Genomic DNA, 18,933 nt, shown 5'->3' with positions numbered 1-18,933 from the left:
CCCAAAGGTATTCTCTTCATACAGTTGTGTTAAAAAGGAGTTGTCACTGTTCTCTGAAGTTTGATGGAGTTTGTCCTTCTACAGTTTCTATACATGCTGGAGCTTGATATGTTGCATTTTTTCAGCAAATTTTAGCCTAAAGTTAAATGCTATTGCAACATGTTGCAACATTGCAACATGGTAATTAGTGACATTATACACATTTAGGTAACAATATGTCTTTTAATGTATGTCAATCCTCACCTAATAAACTTTTGGCATGTTTGGAAGTTTTGTTTGTTAACAGGCAAATGATCTCATTTCCGGCACAAAGCTGCGACCTTTGACTGTGTGATGTGTTATCCTTAGAGTTTAAGTGCAGTGATGTTAGTCATCTTATATTACATACTGTGGACTTATAAACTGAGTCTTGGTTTGATACTGAATCTTCAATCTGCTTATGAAAGAGGAAAGGATATCGTAATGACTTGTGGTACAATTTAATAGGTTAACAATGAGCAAGTTTTCTGTTCAGTTCCTGTTCAGTCCCAATTACTTATACAAAAACCATGATGTGTAGTGATAGCAGTGTGTGCCCTCTACACGATCACTACAGTAACTCACTAAGGCTCCTCTGACAGCAGACTCCAAACCCGCAGCCTCTACCACCTTGAAGGACAAGGGCAGAAGATGTATATGCTCCAAGCCATGCGCCACCCTGACTTTGAACTATACCATCATTCCATTTTAATCCTTGGTTGAAAATCCTGAAATTCCTTCCAAATAACACTTGTGGGTATCCCTAAACACAATGACTGCAACAGTTCAGGAAAATAGCTCACCGCCATCTTTTTCTGGGCAATAAATGCTGCCCAAGCTAGCGATGCCCATATCAAATGAATGAATAAAACAAATTTTAAGATGTGAGGTCTGCTTCAGGGACTTGCTGATAATGATGGTACCAAGGTGAATATTTAGGGTAAAATTCAAATATATAAAGGTCAATGTAGTCAAATAAAAACATAAAATATAATTTAAGAATCTACCATCTATCCAATATATATATATTTTTCTCCACTGTAACAGCATAAGGCTCCAAATTGATTTCTAATTGGCACTACTAACTAACTTCATGATGTTAATAGTTATTCCAAGCTCAACAAACACATTCTACAACAAAAAATGCTGGAGGTCACAGCAGGTCAGGTAGCAACCATGGAATGACAGCAAGCTAATGTTTTGAGTCCAGAACAATCATCTAGACATGAAACGTTAGGTTACTTTCTCTCCATGGACACTGCCTGACCCACTGTGATCTCCAGCATCTTTTGTTTTTGGTATAGAATCAAGCATCTGCAGTAATTTGCTCCTACATTCTATAACAAATTCTTCAAAGGTAAAAGAATGCTCAAGATATTTTGGCTTTTTAAAATGTTCTCCGTTTTTCACCAGGTAGGGACTGAATCTCGGGAGCTTATGATTCACTTTCATCATTACGTCTCCCAAACATTGCCCAAATGGCAAAAGTGGCATAGTTGGCTGAACCACTGTTTATTGCCTATCATTAATTGCCCTTGAGAAGATAGTGGTGGTCAGCTGCCTTCTTGAGCTGCGGCAATCTATTTGGTGTAGGAGCCCAATAGTACTGTTAGGGAAGGAGTTCCAGGATTTTGAACCATCGACACTGAAAGGGCAGTAATACATTTCCAAGTCAGGATGGTGAGTGATTTGGAGGAGAGCATGCTGCTGCTGGTGCTTCCAGGTATTTATTGTCTTTGTCCTTCCAGATGATAATGGTTTGGAAGTGCTGTTTAAGGATCTTTGGTGAATTTCTGCATCTTCTAGCTGGTACACATTGATGCTACTGGGCATCGATGGTGGAAGAACTGACTGTTTGTGAATTTGGCACCAATCAAGAGGGAAGGGGATTGCTTTGCCCTGGATATTGTTAAGCTTCTTGAGTAGTTCTGAATAAAGTGCTATCTATATTATCATCTCATAAACGTAATTTAAATCTGTTTATACAAATGCTTTCTTAAAATTTATATTTTGTTGATTCTGTATGTTGAGGTACAAAAATGGCTCAAGGTAATTTATTCCGTAATTGTAGAATATTTGTGTTTAATCTAAAAGTAATTTGAAACAGCCGGGCAAATGCTAATCTTTGTGCTTAATTATGTGACTAATACATAAAGTATATACTCTGTCAATAATGGAAGTTCCACCCATTGCAATGTGTATTCAAACACTTCAGGGCATGACACTTCTATTTGAGAATTGTATTAATGTTGTCAATATAAAATAGATTGATGGCTGGTCAAGTATTTCACTCAATTGTTTCAGGGTGGAACACTTTAAATCTTCCAGCAATTATTTGGAGATTTAGATGAATTCCAAAAATATCTTAATACTAGTTAATGTCCTGCAGCATTGTGATAGTTGGAAATTAATTACTTTCAGACTGAGCATAAAATATGTTTTATATATTTCACTTGTGAAGATGTATCCTCTGTGGCTGTGGTGAGTCTAATGTTCACATTTTTTAATCTATTTTGTGAGGAATTTTAATGTTTAGCTATCAATTGATTGTATTGTAACATTCTTGATGAGAATGGGATCCATTCTGATCAGATTCCTGATTTACTCCTTTATAATTTTGAACTCAGTTGTCCTCAAAGGATCAGAAAATTAGGCAAGATGTAATTCATTATTTCTTATCATGGTGTATTAGCTTAATATTAAAATGTTGAGCTCTAAGAAATTTTAAAAAGAGATGTTCATTTATATAGCACCTTTCACCTTTTGTCAATTAAGTACTTCTGAGGTATAGTTCTATTGTACAGCAAGATATACAGTAGTCAATTTGTCCATGGCAAGGTTCCATAGCCAACAATACTTTAATGATGATCTGTTTTAATGATGTGGATTGAGGACTAAATATTTGCTAAGACAATGGAAAAATCGCCCTGCTCCTTTTTAATCATATGTCTACTAGAGAGTGAAAATGGGGCTTTATTATCCTATTCAAAATAAAGTGCAGCTTTTCCCCTGAGATGCATTATAATGCTGGCTTGGATTATGTGCTGAAGTGTCTAAAGTGGAACTGTACATCCTTTTGACTCAGAGGCAAAAAGTTCTACCACTGAGCCACAGTTGACATCTGAAAACCCAAAAGTAGCTTTAACATATCTTGCCTCCAAATGTAAATTATTATTTCCTTTAAAAGCTTGATGAGGCCTCAGATCAGAAAATATATGAGGAACTGGGGGAGGGCTGATGAAGGAAACATTACCTCAGACTGCATATGGTCTCAATTCTCAGCCATTTGTTGCCTTCTCCCTCAAACCTCACCCCAGTAGTGATCTTGCAGTCCAGTCTTCATAGCCCTGCCCTTCACCCCACCCTTCCACCCTTCACACCAATCAAGTGGGAGAAGAAGAGAAAGAGGTAGAGGTGAATGTCTAATCTGAAGTATTAAGGTTTAAGTTGGAGGATTTGGACTTTTGCGAGAGTGCTGTGGTCTAGCTGAATTCATAATCTTTTGCATCTCAACAAACTGTTTGCAGAAGCCTGCAAATAACATTTACAGCAATGCCATATCAAAGCTTTGTGATTTATAGTCTACAGCCTTCCAAAATGCAAGTTCTCCATTATAATAAGAGGATAAATGATATTTACCAAACATTTGCCCAAATCCTCCAAACAGCATCTGAACCTCTAAGTCTATTCATGATCTGGACTGGGGAGATACAGTAGAATCCAATGAAAGGAATAACTTTTCCACATCTTAACTTGATTATTTATCCAAGTCAAAATTCTTCCAGCTAAATTTCTTCCAAGACTCTTTAATTGAGAAGCAACAAGCCAGTGACTGGAAACATACAGACAAACTGTTAACAAAAATGTCTTATAGGTACAGGAAGTCTATAGATAATTATAATTACAATTAAAATCTGGTTAATAGAGAAACTGTGTATTAGGCTCTCGGGTGAAAAAGTATGGAATAACACACTGTACAAATTACTTAACCTAATTATAATGCTTTTAATGTTTTATGATTAACATCTGGAATAAACATTCACAGAACAAAATAAGCAAAACCCGAATAACTTAGTAACTGGATGTGATGTTGGGAGTCAAGGCTGTTAAAATCTAGCTGCATAGATGGGCCAATTATTGTTCCTCCTCCGTAATTATCCATTGATATTACTGTTTCATAGTAAAGTGCTCCTTTTTTTTCTTAACTTTGTATCCATATGCAGTTCCACATGTAATCAGTTAGATATACACAAAAACATTGCATGTGCTTTGAAAATAATACTCCAGTTGTTACATTTTGCTACAGATACAAAACAATCTTTAAACAAAGGAGATGCAGACTCATTTAGTGCTGATTTGGCCCTTGAAGCTGACAACTATTTTCCTTACTCTCATCATGCAACAGGTAAAACTTTTATTTGAATCTGTTTTGCCTAACAACAAATAGACTCTAAACTTTAAAGTGGCACTGTTTCATTGAAACAGCATAATAAATTATAAAACTCTGAAAGGAAAATGCATTGCCTGATTTACCAAAATAAAAACACAGTAGTTCTGCTTGAAAACATTTTTAAATTACCGATGCAATTATGCAAAAACTGATGCAGTACCTTGTACATTTTCAACATCACAGAATTCCTGAATCATTCAGCTAATTAAGACTGAATTCACCTTTTCCCATAATATGAATAGATAGTGAGGCTCAACAGTCTTTCTCTTAGATATTTTTCTCATAGTATTCCTTACATTTGTCCAAAAGAGATGTGTAACAAAAGATATATTGTCATAAAATACAAAATCTTGCAAAGCAGAAATTAAAGACTGCTTACCTTGGCTCAAATACAATACAGAGATAGTAGGAACTGTCGATGCTGGAAAATCTGAGATAACAAGGTGTAGAGATGGATGAACACAGCAGGCCAAGCAGCATCAGAGGAGCAGGAAAGCTGATGTTTCAGGTCGAGACCCTTCTTCAGAAATGGGGGAGGAGAAGGGGATTCTGAAATAAATAGGGAGAGAGGGGGAGGCGGATAGAAGATGGATAGAGGAGAGGATAGGTGGAGAGGAGACAGACAGGTCAAAGAGGCGGGGTTGGAGCCAGTAAAGGTGAGTGTAGGTGGGGAGTTAGGGAGGGGATAGGTCGGTCCAGGGAGGATGGACAGGTCAAGGAGGTGGGATGAGGCTGGTAGGTAGGAGATGGGAGTGGGGCTTGAGGTGGGAGGAAGAACAGGTTAGGGAGGTGGGGACGAGCTGGGCTGGTTTTGGGGTGCGGTCGGGGGAGGGGAGATTTTGAAGCTTGTGAAGACCACATGGATACCCTTGGGCTGCAGGGTTCCCAAGTGAAATATGAGATGCTGTTCCTGCAGCCTTCGGGTGGCATCATTGTGGCAATGCAGGAGGCCCAGGATGGACATGTCGTCTGAGGAATGGGAGGGGTAGTTGAAATGGTTCGCGACTGGGAGGTGTAGTTGTTGCAAACCGAGCATAGGTGTTCCACGAAGCGGTCCCCAAGCCTCCGCTTGGTTTCCCCGATGTAGAGGAGGCCACATCCAGAACAGTGGATACAGTATACCACATTGGCAGATGTGCAGGTGAACATCTGTTTGATGTAGAAGGTCTTCTTAGGGCCTGGGATGGGGGTGAGGGAGGAGGTGTAGGGGCAGGTGTAGCACTTGCTGCGGTTGCAGGGAAAAGTGCCAGGTGTGGTGGGGCTGGTGGGGAGTGTGGAGCGGACAAGGGAGTCACGGAGAGAGTGGTCCCTCCGGAAAGCAGATAAGGGTGGGAAGGGAAAAATGTCTTTGGTAGTGGGGTCGGATTGCAGATGGCAGAAGTGTCGGAGGATGATGCGTTGGATTCGGAGGTTGATGGGGTGCTACGTGAAGATGAGGGGGATTCTATTTTGGTTGTTATTGCGGGTAGGGGGTGTGAGGGATGAGTTGCGGGAAATGCGAGAGACACGGTCGAGGGCATTTTCGACCACTGTTCCCAAATGTTCCCAAATTCCTCCCACCTCAAGCCCCACCCCCATCTCCTACCTACTAGCCTCATCCCACCTCCTTGACCTGTCCATCCTCCCTGGACCGACCTATCCCCTCCCTAACTCCCCACCTACACTCACCTTTACTGGCTCCAACCCCACTTCTTTGACCTGTCTGTCTTCTCTCCACCTATCTTCTCCTTTATCCATCTTCTATCTGCCTCCCCCTCTCTCCCTATTGATTTCAGAATCCCCTTCCCCTCCCCCATTTCTGAAGAAGGGTCTCGACCCGAAACGTCAGCTTTCCTGCTCCTCTGATGCTGCTTGGCCTGCTGCGTTCATCCAGCTCTACACCTTGTTACCTCGAATATAATACACTTGTTTCTGAACCTGAATGTCTAGGTTCAAGCCTTTATTGTAGAGACTTGAGAAAATAATCTAACTAATAATTCAGCTCAATACAAGTGCTAATTGCCTGTGGGTGGTTGGTTTTAGATACCATAAACAGAAGCCACATTTGCTTCCTCTGATGAATGTAGAAGATCACATGACACAATTCAAAGAGGAACAGAGGTTGATGAGGTGGGGGGAATACTTCCCTTAGAGCCAGTACTGTTCCTGACATTATAAACAACGTTTCTATCAAGTTAATGAAACAGTTTGCAACTATACTTTGATGATGTATGGTCTATGCAGAATGAAAAATGCAAGGTGATATTTCTTCGTTGCATGGTGATCATCAGGAATTGTAAAAATGGCAGGATCATTGGGAGATGCCATCCAAACACCAAAAATGTTACGTCATGTGAATCCCCAACAAAAATGATCCACTGACCGTTAGTCTTAAATTCTGTAATCCAGCTTTCGTGGGTAGATATACAACCAGGCTTAGTGGGTTCATCTTAAAATTAAGCATCAATATTCCACATTCAGCAAATAAGATCTGAAGAAACCAGGGCTCTTGGGCATTGCAACAAAAATATCAGAATTTCAGCTCACCAATGATTTATTCATGCCGTTGTGGAATATGACTGTTGTATGTAAGATCCATGCCCCAAGAGAGATCTGAATGCAAATGAATTGATCCAAAGATGTGCTATATGATTGTGCAAAATTGGAATGGGAAATAGGCAATGTTATGTCCTTGATTAAAAATGTGTAATGGGAATCACTACAGCAAAGTACCAAGTACTCTCTGCTGATGACAAAATCTGATCCATTTAACTACCATTTGTTTCCAAGACTTTGTATCAACATTCTTTCTTCTCAAGTATGATCCCATAAAAAATAATCTGCAAAAGGAAACAGTCACAGTCTCTTCACTTCAAATCTTTAAGGCTCATCTTTAGATCATCTTCATTTTTATTGTTTTCATTATCATGGATACCATATCAATGAGTGACATTTATAAATATTGGCCAAATACAGATCTACAACCAAAGCAAAGGCAAAAGCTTTGGCAACCTTCTGTTTGATTCTCTGATGAGATTTCCATTTTCATTTTTATTTTGATCGCCTTCACAACTTTCTGTTTTCTTTCTCATGTTTAATCTGCTCTCTACCAAAATCCACTTTTCGTCATTTCTTTTTATCAGCAATTCCTCCAGTTTGAATTAAAATCATTGATGACGACTGAAATTCTACCCTTGTTGTGTTGGACCTATCCATGATAACGGATATTTCAAGATATTCAACATTCCTTGAACCAATGATCTTGCTGCTTAATACCACGTACTGCTGCATGTGCACTCACAATTCTTAGCAGCACTGACACACTATATCTCAGTGTAGTCCTGCTCCCATTTCAATTTCATCTACTAATTTAACAAAAAATCTGTTTTGTTCTTCCTTACAAGGATCACAAATTTCAATAACCTCACAGACATCAATACCGTGCTCGTTAGTTTCCATCCATAACTTTCCTCTTACCCCATCCGTCCTTCAAACCTTACCTTTGCTATTTTCATCATCCCCTCTGATCTTCCCCTCTTTGATATCAAAGAATCTGACTATCAGCAAAGACCTTATCATTAGCATGATTAAAGGACTGGTTATTGAACAGGAAGCAGAGTGGATAAATGGATCATTTTCACGTTGGCAAACTATAACTATGGAGTGGCACAGGAATCCGTGCTAAGGCATCAACTATTTACAGCCTGTATAAATGAATTGGATGAAAGGACTGAACATGTAGTAGCTAAATATGATGATTATGTTAAGATAGTTCAGAAATCAAGTTGCTAAGAGGAGGTATAGAGTCTGCAAAGGGATACAAATATACAAGCAAGGAGCCCCTCAAGCCTACTCTGCCATTCAAAAAGATCATGTCTGATCTGACTGTGACCTCAACTCCACATTCCCCTGCTGCCAAGAACCTTTCACCCTGTGCTTAATAAAAATCTATCTTCAAGGGAGCAAATCAGCAGGGGGCCTAGTAGAGTATTGGAAGCACAAGGGGTAATTTAGAGCAAGTAGGAGAGCAAGGAAGGAACATGAAAAGATACCGGCAGATAAAATTAGGGAGAATCCTGCGATATTCTATAACTGTAGTACAGGATAACAGGGAAAGAATTGGGCCCATTAGGGACCAAGGAGGCGATCTGTGCATGAAACAGGAGGACATTGGTAGTGTGTTAAACAAGTACTTCAGTTCTGTCCTCAGTCAGGAGAAGGAAAGTGTAGCTACAGAATTTGGGAACATGGACTGTGAGGTTCTTAAGCAGATTGACATAGGGAGAGAGGAAGTATTGAAAGTTTTGGCAGGTTTACAGGTGGACAAATGCCCAGATCTGGATGAGTTGTGTCCCAGGTTGCCGTGGGAGTTGAGGAAATTACAGACATTCTGACCCAAATTTTTAATTTGTCTCTATCCACACGGGAGGTGCCAGATGATTGGAGGACAGCTGATGTGGTTTCATTATTCAAGAAGTTTGTTCAGGATAAATCATGGAATTACAGACCAGTGAGTTTCTCATCAGTGGTAGAGAAACTATTGGAGAAAATTCTGGACAGAATTAATCTCCATTTGGAGAGGCAAGGTTAAATCAGGATTAGTCAGCATAGCTTTTGTTGGAGGAAGGTCATGCCTAAAAAATTTGATTTGAATTTTTTGAGGTGTAGATGAAGGTAATGGAGTTGATGTAATTTAGATGGATTTCAGTAAAACCTTTGACAAGGTCCCCCTTGGGAGACTGATAAACAAGGTAAAAGTATCAGGGATCCAAAATAACTTGGCAAGATGGATCCAAAACTGGTATCTGATAGGAGACAGAGGGTGGTGGCAGAAGGTTGTTGTCTGCCTGGAGGCCAGTGTCCAGTGGCATACCACAGGGATCGGTGCTGGGACCCTGAGGGTTTGATTTTATATTTAAATGCTATTGATGAGAATGTGGGCCTGCTAGTAAGTCAGTTTGTGGATGACACTGAGATTGGCTGGGTGGTTGACAGAGACGGAGAAGGTCTTACTTTATACGAAGATGGATTGATCAGATCAGCATATCAATGGCAGTTTGAATTTAACCCTGAAAAGTGTAAGCTGATGCACGTTTGAAGAAGTAACAAGTCAAGGGAATACTCAAAGAATGACAGAACACTAGGGAGCTCAGAGGATCAGAGCGATCTTGGGGTGTTTGTCCACAGATCTCTGAAGTGGCAGGACAGGTTCACAGGATAGTAAAGAAGGCATCCGGTGCACTTATCTTTCTTAGTGGTGGCCAAGATTACCTGAGCAGGGAGGTTATGTTGAAGCTGAACAAAACGTTAATCAGCTGGAGTTCGACTACAATATGTAGTTCTAGTTGCCACACTAAGGAGAGATGTGATTGCACTGGAGAGGGTACAGAGGAGATTATCCAGGATGTTGTCTGGGCTGGAGCATTTTAGCTATGAAGGGAGGCTGGATAGGCTTGGCCACTTTTTTAGAGAACAGAGGGCTAAGAGGGACCTGATTGAAGTGTATAAGATTATGAAGGGAATGGATAGCATAGATAGGAAGCAGCTTAATTGAAAGGTCAATAATGAGGAGGAATAATTTTTAGGTGAAAGGCAAGAGGTTTAGAGAGATTTCAGGAAGTTATTTTCACACTGAGGATGGTGGGAATCCAGATGCTCTGCCTGAGAGGGCGACTTTCCAACCTTTAAAAAGTACTTGAAATGTCATAACATTCCAGGCTATGGGCCAAGTGCCAGAAAGTGGGATTAATGTGGATAGGTCAGCTCTGACCTGATGGGCCGAACAGCCTGTTCTGTTCTGTATGACTGTATGGCTCCATTTCCAGCTTAATAATACTGAAGGACTTTTTATCCGCCACCTCTTCAGGAAGACAATTACAAAGGCTCACAGTCTCCGAAAGAAAAAGGTTTTGCCTAAAATCTGTTTTTAATGTATTTTTGACTTTAAATGTTCATCTATAGTTCTAGATTCTCCCATAAGAAGAAACATCCTCTACATATCTCTCCATACCTCCAGATTTCATCTTTCCAGTTTATAAATTTCAGTTGCATTTATTCTGAAGCCACCTTCTACCAGTCCTGAAAATTGTGACCCATCTACTTCTGGTCTGCACTGAGTGTTGTGCTCGGTCTGAACGTATGTGCCTGGAGCATGTGACGTGGAAGTATGGGTCTCGACCATCATGTTGGATCCTGCAATTCCTGTTAGCACCCTCTCTTCAAAACTCTTAGCTAAACATGCTTTCTGCTGCCCAGAGAGCAGCCATTGCTAGTGATTCTGTTCTTCCATTTACAACTTTTTCAGGTGCAACATGCTTCTTCTCTGGTCTCATTACCACTCCTTTTTGCCTTACACCATCAAACTTTGCACTTTATTTATCTCTCCTACCATTCATCGGACCAAAAACTTTTGTTCTTTCCTTCCTTTCCCCTTTTGCTGCTTCTGTAATTTTTTGGGGTTTTGCTGAAGGGCCACCAATCAAAAATGTGAACTTTCTCTCTCAATAGATGCTGTTTAACCTGCAGAGACTTTCAAGCATGTTGTGTCTCTGTTTTCTGGCATCTAATGTAATTTTCTGATGTGTAAGCATGTTCTACGGAGGATTTAATAGAATTTGTTCGTGGGTGGTTGCCGACATTTATCGCCCATTCCTAACCATCCTTGTGAAGGACATGAAATGGATATGTATTTCACTGCAATGTAAGGACAATCTGTTACACTCAGAGTGTTTGGAAAGCATTATTGTCCTGTTTCCTGGTGCTAGATGTGAGATGGAAAAACAAAACTACCATCCTAAGAGCAGTTGGATATCGTTGATACATTTTCAGAGAGTGGACAACCTGAAGTCTGTCATGACAAATGCAGAAAATCCCAGCATTGTAGAAAGTGATGGTAGTTATCACATTTAGAGACAAAAAAAATTACAGATGCTGAAATCCAAGGTAGACAAACAGGAGGCTGGAAGAGCACAGCAAGCCAGGCAGCATTTGGAGAAAAGGAGCAGTCAACATTTCGGGTATTACCCTTCTTCAGGACTGGATGTGGGGGTAGGGGGAGCTGCAGATAAAGAGGGGGTGTGGAGAGGGATGGAGGCAGAATGGTGGTGGTAGTTGAACACTGGGAGTAGGTACAATCTGGTTGCTCGATGGGAGGGATTTGCATTCTGAGTCGCTGCGACACTGGAGTAGGCCGAGGACGGACATGTCGGAGGGGGAATGGGGTGGGGAGTTGAAATGCTTGGTGACCGGGAGGTTGGGTTGGCCGTTATGGGCCAGGCGATGTAGAGAAGACTACATTGGGAGCAGCAGTTTCAATAGACTAGGTTGGAGGAGATGCAGGTGAAGCTCTGTCTCGCCTGGAAGAGCTGTTTAGGGCCCTGGATGGAGGTGGTGTGTGGGCAGGTATTGCATCTTTTACGGTTACAGGGGAAGGTACCGGGCGGGTTGGAGTGGTTGGTGGGGAGTGTGGTGCGAAGTAAGGAGTGGCGAAGGGAATGGTCCTAGCTGAAGGCAGAGAGGGGTGGAGAGTGGAAGATGTTCTGGGTGGTGGGGTCTAATTGGAGATGGCAGAAGCGTTTGACGATGATACTTTGGATGCGGAGGCTGGTGGGGTGGAAAGTGAAGACAAGGGGGACCCTATCTTTATTATGTTTGGGGGGATGGGTGTGATTAAGAGATGTTGGAGCCGGGAATGGAGGAAGTGCATTGGAGAGCTGTCTGGCTATTAGAAAGACCCTTCACATCATTCGTCCATACCTCAGGAAAAAAACAGGGGCTATATACTCACATCCTTCCTCTGTCTCAGCTCAAGACTATTTTTACATCTATTTGGAAGAAAATATACAACCTCCAAATATTTCCTCAGTACAGTATTGCTGAGTGCCCATCGAAACCTGTTTTCTATGGATACGTACCATTTCGTAATTAATCAGACTGCATGTGTGGTGTGGTCATCCAGTAACTACAAATATTTCCATAAACAGTGAATAGGATTTGATGGCCACGATTGATTTCCCATTCTGGCCAGAATCACTTTGGGGCTAGAGATGAGGGAGAGAGAAAGTTATCATCTGGGGATTAAACAAGTCTGTTTGTAGGATTGGATATCCAGAATGTTCAGTAACTGTTACGGTAACACATTGTTAATTAAGTATTTATATATGTGGAACAGTGCGTGTGTATGTGTTTGTGGAAGATCTATGGGGGGGGCAAGAATTTGACGATTGGATTATAAATGAAATGCGGCTAGATCTGTCTAACCTGTTACAGAGGGTGTTCCTAAACAGAGAGACGGAGAAAAAAAATCAGAGGGACTGAAAAAGGATACGCCCTAAACTGGAGCCGACTACTACAAGTTTGGACAGAAAAGAGCCAGCGTCTGGGTATTAAAGCTGATAGAAGTTAGTCTGGGTTCGGGTTTGCGAGAAAGCACTAACTTCCGAGACAACATCAAGTCCTGACGGCTTCGGCCTGAACCATGTCGCAGCCGAACAAAAGAAAAGCTAAAGAACCCAAAAAGGTAAAATTAAGGTGGGAGCAGGCGCTGTTCGAGTGAGTAAAGCTCGGGGCTGAAACCCGGCAACTCTTCCTCCTGCATCGCCCGCTGCTATTGCTGCTGGGGTTTTTTTTTGCTGGATATTGATGGTTTGTGGCGAAGTTTGAACATTTACTAGCTGTCCTGTAATTAGGTCGGGAGGAAATCCGCCACAAGGCGCTGAGATCCGTCGGCATTCAGGGATCTCGGAGAGTTTACATCATTTATTCCATGAAGTGCCAGGAAAGCTTGTCCCCCACTTCCCCTCGCCCTGCCCTATGCTGCTGCAGCTTTGGGCAGTTGAGTTCCACCCTGTTGGCCCGCACGCCTATACAGTTGATACTGGGTGTGTTTTCCCTGAACTGTGGCCACGACACAGATTAGCTCTGATCCGGAACGATTGGGAAGCCGTTTCTCCTGCTTCCAGGTAATCCTGGTGGAGAGTGTTCAGTGTGAGTGAGGGCTGGGCTGGAGGAAATGGTTCCGCAGCACTGGGGCATTTCTGCCCAGAGTGTATTTTTTTGGGGGGCGTCATATGCAGGCGGACTGGAGCATTGCAGCTAACCTTCTCTGAGCATGAGCAGACCCAGCTTCGGATCTCCGGGTAGTCCGCGATAGAGACGCTGCTCCTTACGACCTCGCCATATAAACGATGCAGCACAAAGTTTCGTTTCGCTGTCGGGTCGTTAAAATCCTTTGCGAAACACTTCCGCAAAGTTAGGTCATTGCTGTTGTAGGAAGTGAGTGAGAGAGAGAGAGAAGTTCCAGATTAGAATTGCTCAATGTGTTTCCATGGCCTTGGTTAAAAGTGAAACTATGCGCCTTAGACGTCAATATTCGGAGACTCAGATTTGACCAGAAGGTTTTGCACTGTCAAGACCCGTTTTAGTTGTCATCTATTATTGTACTTATTGTGGCAATTTTTTTTTTTACTAAATCTACATATGTCATACTCTGGGTGTGTCTGACAACTGTGGTCATTCCCTCAGAGATAACAAGGTGTAGAGCTGGATGTACACAGCAGGCCAAGCAGCATCAGAGGAGACGGAAGGCTGACGTTTCCGGCCGAGACCCTTCTTCAGAAATCATGTGGTCATTCCCTCCTTGTCCTAGAAGGTTGTGGAGTTGATAGCAGCAGCTTGCTAGCCCAATTCAGAGGGCATTTTATGAGTCAATCTTTTAGTGTGGGTTCAGAGTCACATACCAACTGGATAAGGATGACAGATTTCTTTCCTTCGAGGATAATATGTGAACCTTTACCTTTTAGAAGTGCAAAAAGACTTGGGAGTTCTAGTCTGGGATTCTCTCGAGGTAATCCTGCAGGTTAAGTCAGTAGTCAGGAAGGCAAATGGCATTTATTTTGAGTGGACTTGAATATAAAAGCAGGGATGTACTACTGAGGCTTTATAAGGCTCTGGTCAGGCCACATGTGGAGTATTGTGTGCAGTTTTGGGCCCCATATCTCAGGAAAGATGTACTGGCCCTTGAGCGGGTTCAGAGGAGGTTCATGTGGTGGCTGGCTCCACTTAATCGTGGGAGAGTTCTGTATCAGTTTACCAGCGGAGGGGTGATCTTCCCTCATTAATTTGGAGACCCTGAAACTCAATTCTTGCCACCAACAGTGCAATTTCAATTAAGCTCCTTGATGATACAATTGATACCCATTATCCCCAAGAAGCCATCCTTTTCCATATCTGTGACCGCCCTTTTCTCCTGGTCCCCACCCTGTGACTCCCTTCCTGCCTTCACTGACCTACAGTCCCAGTGATCCTGGAGCAGCTGGCACTGATGGCAATGATGGGCTGTTGGCTTGAGCGGCTGGTAACTGTCAGCACTTTGGGATTGTCAGGGATCTGAATTGTGGGGAAGACATGATGGCAGGCAGTTAAATGCCTGAAGGACACTTCATTCCATTTGGTATTCCGCCCCCCCCCCCACCCCCACCCAGAACTGGTCCAGAACTGTTGGGAGTTTCCCACCAGTTCTCTAATTGTAGACCAGACTCATTGGCTCAAAAAGTCTAGGCCATAGTGCTTTGGAAGGAGAGGAGGGACAAGGAAGATGTATCTTCTTTCTAAAGCAGTTTGATCCCGTAGTTGTGATTTGAACAGGATGTGTGATGAAAGGCAGTAACAAGGCTCTGTCTATAGTTAGTGATCCAAATGCATGTAGATTGTGGAACATAAATAGATGTTCAAAAGAGGCTAGGAAATGTCACTTTATAAAAGGGTTGTAAAATGTAAACGTTTGTGCAAGATGCACAAATTCCCACTGAGTGAATTGAGTTAGTTCCAGTCAAAGGTGCGCAGATGGAGTTTTACTTCAGTTCTATTTCCTAGCCATTTAGTTAGCAGTGCTTGGATTCTGTTACATTTGTCCTTAAATGCGGGAGAGATACATAAAGGATACTTTATTGATTGGATACATTTTGAGGGAGTGCAGCATTTTAGTTAATGGAATATTCTGCAAAAAAAAGTGGTGTCACTAATTCAGTGACTTGGGTAAAGCTGAAGTTTAAAGTATTTTCAATTTTAATTTACATTAATGGCTGGCTGTGCTGTGTTTGAAACTATTACGACTGAAAAAAGTCTATAGGTGTGTGTTCCTAGTGTCTCATCCTTTACTCAGTACAAGCACACTTACCTGTGAGTCAGAAACTTATGATAATCAAGCCCCATTTGAGACTGGAGCTTAACATATCTGTGTGGTTCTAAGCAAATGCTGTCAAAGGTATGCTAGCTTTTGAATGTGATGTTAAACCAAGATTGCCTTCTACTCTGATTTATTTAATGGCAAATTAGGAAGTTATCTTTGCTAAATATATTCACCAACCATCTTACTATTTAAATGAAACACACAGAAAAGTTAAGGTACATTTACATTCACTGTGCAAGTATGACACATTGGAAAAATTGTATTTTCTAAAACTGGCCCTGCAATTTTCTGGCCTAAATGCCTCCTCTGTGGGTCTTTAGTTCTGGACCTTATAGTTCCCAGTTGTCAGATAATGGGAGGATCCCCTGGAGAACGTTTGTTTCAGCTTGAGGTTTGTTTCAGCTCCAGGCTTGAGTGATTGTTCTGACTCCCTGAATCTGTTCTCCATTTATTGAGTAACTGCTCCAGTTACTCCTCTGCTTCACTCCCAATGTTTCATTCCTTATTCAAAGAATTCTTTATTCCAGACCAGCTATTAACAATTCCCAGAGAGATTGAATGATGACTTTAAGTGGTTGTAACAATGTTTTTCCTATTAGTAATGAGAACTTGTAGCTTTATTTTATCATAAGGTGACAGTTTAATAGAAATAAGACTTGTTTTGTAACCCGCAACTGTGGAAGTGTTGGCGTTTTCCTCTCTCGCATTATTTGCAGCACTACACCATTCTGAAATTATGCAGCTGTTGCAGGATTTCAATGCTTAGTGGCAAAATGGTAATTATTGAATTGAATTAGCTTTATCGTCATATGTACTCAAATGTGTACAGTGAAAGTGCGCAAGTTGCTGCTTATGTTGCCATCTTAGGTATAAGGATCCCTAGGTACAGCTTCTTTCATTACATTTCTTAGAAAAATAGAGAAGTAAATGCCCAGCATTGCAGATTTTAGGAATAAATTAGAAACTGGAGAAAGAAGAAAAGTTCAGAACGATGATCTTCCAACCCAGTCCGTGCTGGCACCTAGCCTCCAATCTGCACCAGGCCTTGACTCCAGACCATGCCAGGCTTCACCTCCGGGATCACGAGGCTGCGAGATTGCTCTGGAATCAGCTTGAGACCAGAAATCCACGCTGAGACCATGCCAGGACGAGAGACCACTGGAAGACCACTACGCCAGGCTGAGAGACTGCCATGCTGGGCCGCTGGGCGATCGCCATGCCAGGCCAGAGGACACCGCGCCAGACTGAAAGAACTCCTAGGATAACAATGCTGCAAGCAACATAGAAGGGAAGTCGTCCTGCAGACAAAATTCCCATGACAATCCAAGAACACAATGTTAATATCCAGGCCCTGATGAATTGAGTAATTCTGTCAGAGTTTGGTGTTGCAATTATTTTGAGTTTCCCACCTGCAAATCCACTAACCGCATTTTGGGAGCACCTTCACCACATGAACTGCAGCAGTACAAGAAGGTTAAAGAACGCCTTCTCCACAGGCAACAGGGCTTTGGCAAGATCACTGGTATTATGTCCTGCACCTTCCGCACACTCCCAAGCCTTGGTCACAGTGATACTGTGCTGTGCAACAAATTACAACTAATGAATCTAAGTTTTTTAATATTGGTGTTTTTCTAAGGCTCTATTAAACAGCTTTCCACACCCAAGAATTACTCCCACATAAAGGAGAGCTATTTCTCATTATGGGAGAGTCTACTCATTGCCCATTTAACATGGGTGAGGAGGAACTTTTTTCTCTGAGGACAGTCAATCTAAGAAATCTGTTGAAGCTAGGTCATTAAGTATATCGAAGGCTGAGATAGACAGATTTTTAATCAGTAAGGGAATCAGAGGTTATGGGGAAGAGCCAGGAAATTGGAATTGAGAATTCATTATCTCATTGAATGGTAGAGCAGGCTGGATAGCCTACACCAGCTCATACATTTTTTGGTCTTATAAACAAATGATACATTTTCACTAGTAATTTGCTTTGACAGTACATAGAACACCAGAATAATTCTTTATGACTACCATATATGACTGTTTAAATTCAATTTGTAGATCAATTTTGTCTGCAAAAAGTAGGAGTTTGACTTTTACACATATAATATTGTCAAGGAGTGGAAAAATTGTCCCTTATCATAAATTTGGTGTCAATATTTGTGTTCCTGGAAGCATTGAACAGGGATAAAACGGGAAAACAACATTACTTTTTAGGAGGTAAAAAAGGGAAAAAGATGTTCCAAAAATCCACTTACTTGCTCACATAAAACAATTGTAAGAAAGGGTGCCTGACTCCCTTTTCGAAAAGTCTAGAAGGAGCCAGGGTTAGGGAGACAGTTTGTAAGCAGGGAAGGGTGATGGGCTCATGGAGGTGGCTGAGCTTGAGAGGGGATAAGCTGGACAAGTGGCCTATGGTATGCCAGCGATACTGAAATAAGAAGGGTCAGCACTCTGCGCACTTTTCCTGATGCCAGAGATGCCCCTTTTGTCTAGACTCATTCAAGAAGCAGGGGCACAAGAGACATCACTATAAGAATGGGAGCTATTTCCTGATGATCTTTCCAGATGCTGGACAATGTAACCCATGAAAACATAAGATGGAAACAGTGAGTGCTGCAGGTTTCCATTTAACCAGTCCATTTTTTTTTCTCATGCCCCAGTTCCTTGTTGTCATTCTGAACATACAGTTTTCTTTTTGAATTATTATTTACATTTCTAGTAATGTGATAAATGTTCCATTTCCATTGATATAGCTCAGTTCCTATTCCCAAATTAGCACTTAGTCCTATTATTGCTATGTGTGACTTACACACAAGATGTATTTAAAATTAATTACTTTTTGGCCGAAGGTTAAGTGTTGATATTTGAGTTTGGCTATGACTCTAATGTATGTAATTGTGCATTGCTGATTTTGCTGTTTTGAAGGGCACATGTGCTTAGTTTGGACAAAGAAATGCCACATTTGTGTTTAGATTGGTTGTGAAGTTTCCTTTGTTCTTTCTAATTTCTTAGCTAACCTATCCCTCCCCATATGTCTCTTTTTTTTTCTCCTTGTGCCAAGACTCTTTATATAGCATATACATTATCCCCCTCTCCATGTTCCTTGTCCAAAAAAGTTTTTTTTTTTTTTTTTTAAGAAGACCAACAACATCAAGTATTTAAGATAACAAGGTGTGGAGCTGGAGGAACTCAGCAGGCCAGGCAGCATCAGAGGAGCAGGAAAGCTGACATTTTGGGTGTCGACCCTTCATCAGACCCAAAACATCAGCTTTCCTGCTCCCCTGATGCTGCCTGGCCT

General features: G+C 41.6%; 1 protein-coding gene across 5 annotated transcripts in view; it reads left to right on the top strand.

Annotated features, from left to right (window-relative positions):
- cast (calpastatin) overlaps positions 1-18,933 on the top strand; it is a 242,450-nt gene that overhangs the window by 35,538 nt on the left and 187,979 nt on the right. The window lies entirely within an intron of this gene.

The sequence above is a fragment of the Rhincodon typus genome, chromosome 3 (genome assembly GCF_021869965.1).
Source record: "Rhincodon typus isolate 14 chromosome 3, sRhiTyp1.1, whole genome shotgun sequence".
Classification (NCBI taxonomy): domain Eukaryota; kingdom Metazoa; phylum Chordata; class Chondrichthyes; order Orectolobiformes; family Rhincodontidae; genus Rhincodon; species Rhincodon typus.
The sequence above is the reverse complement of the archived record's forward strand: the minus strand, read 5'-3'. Positions and strand labels throughout refer to the sequence as shown.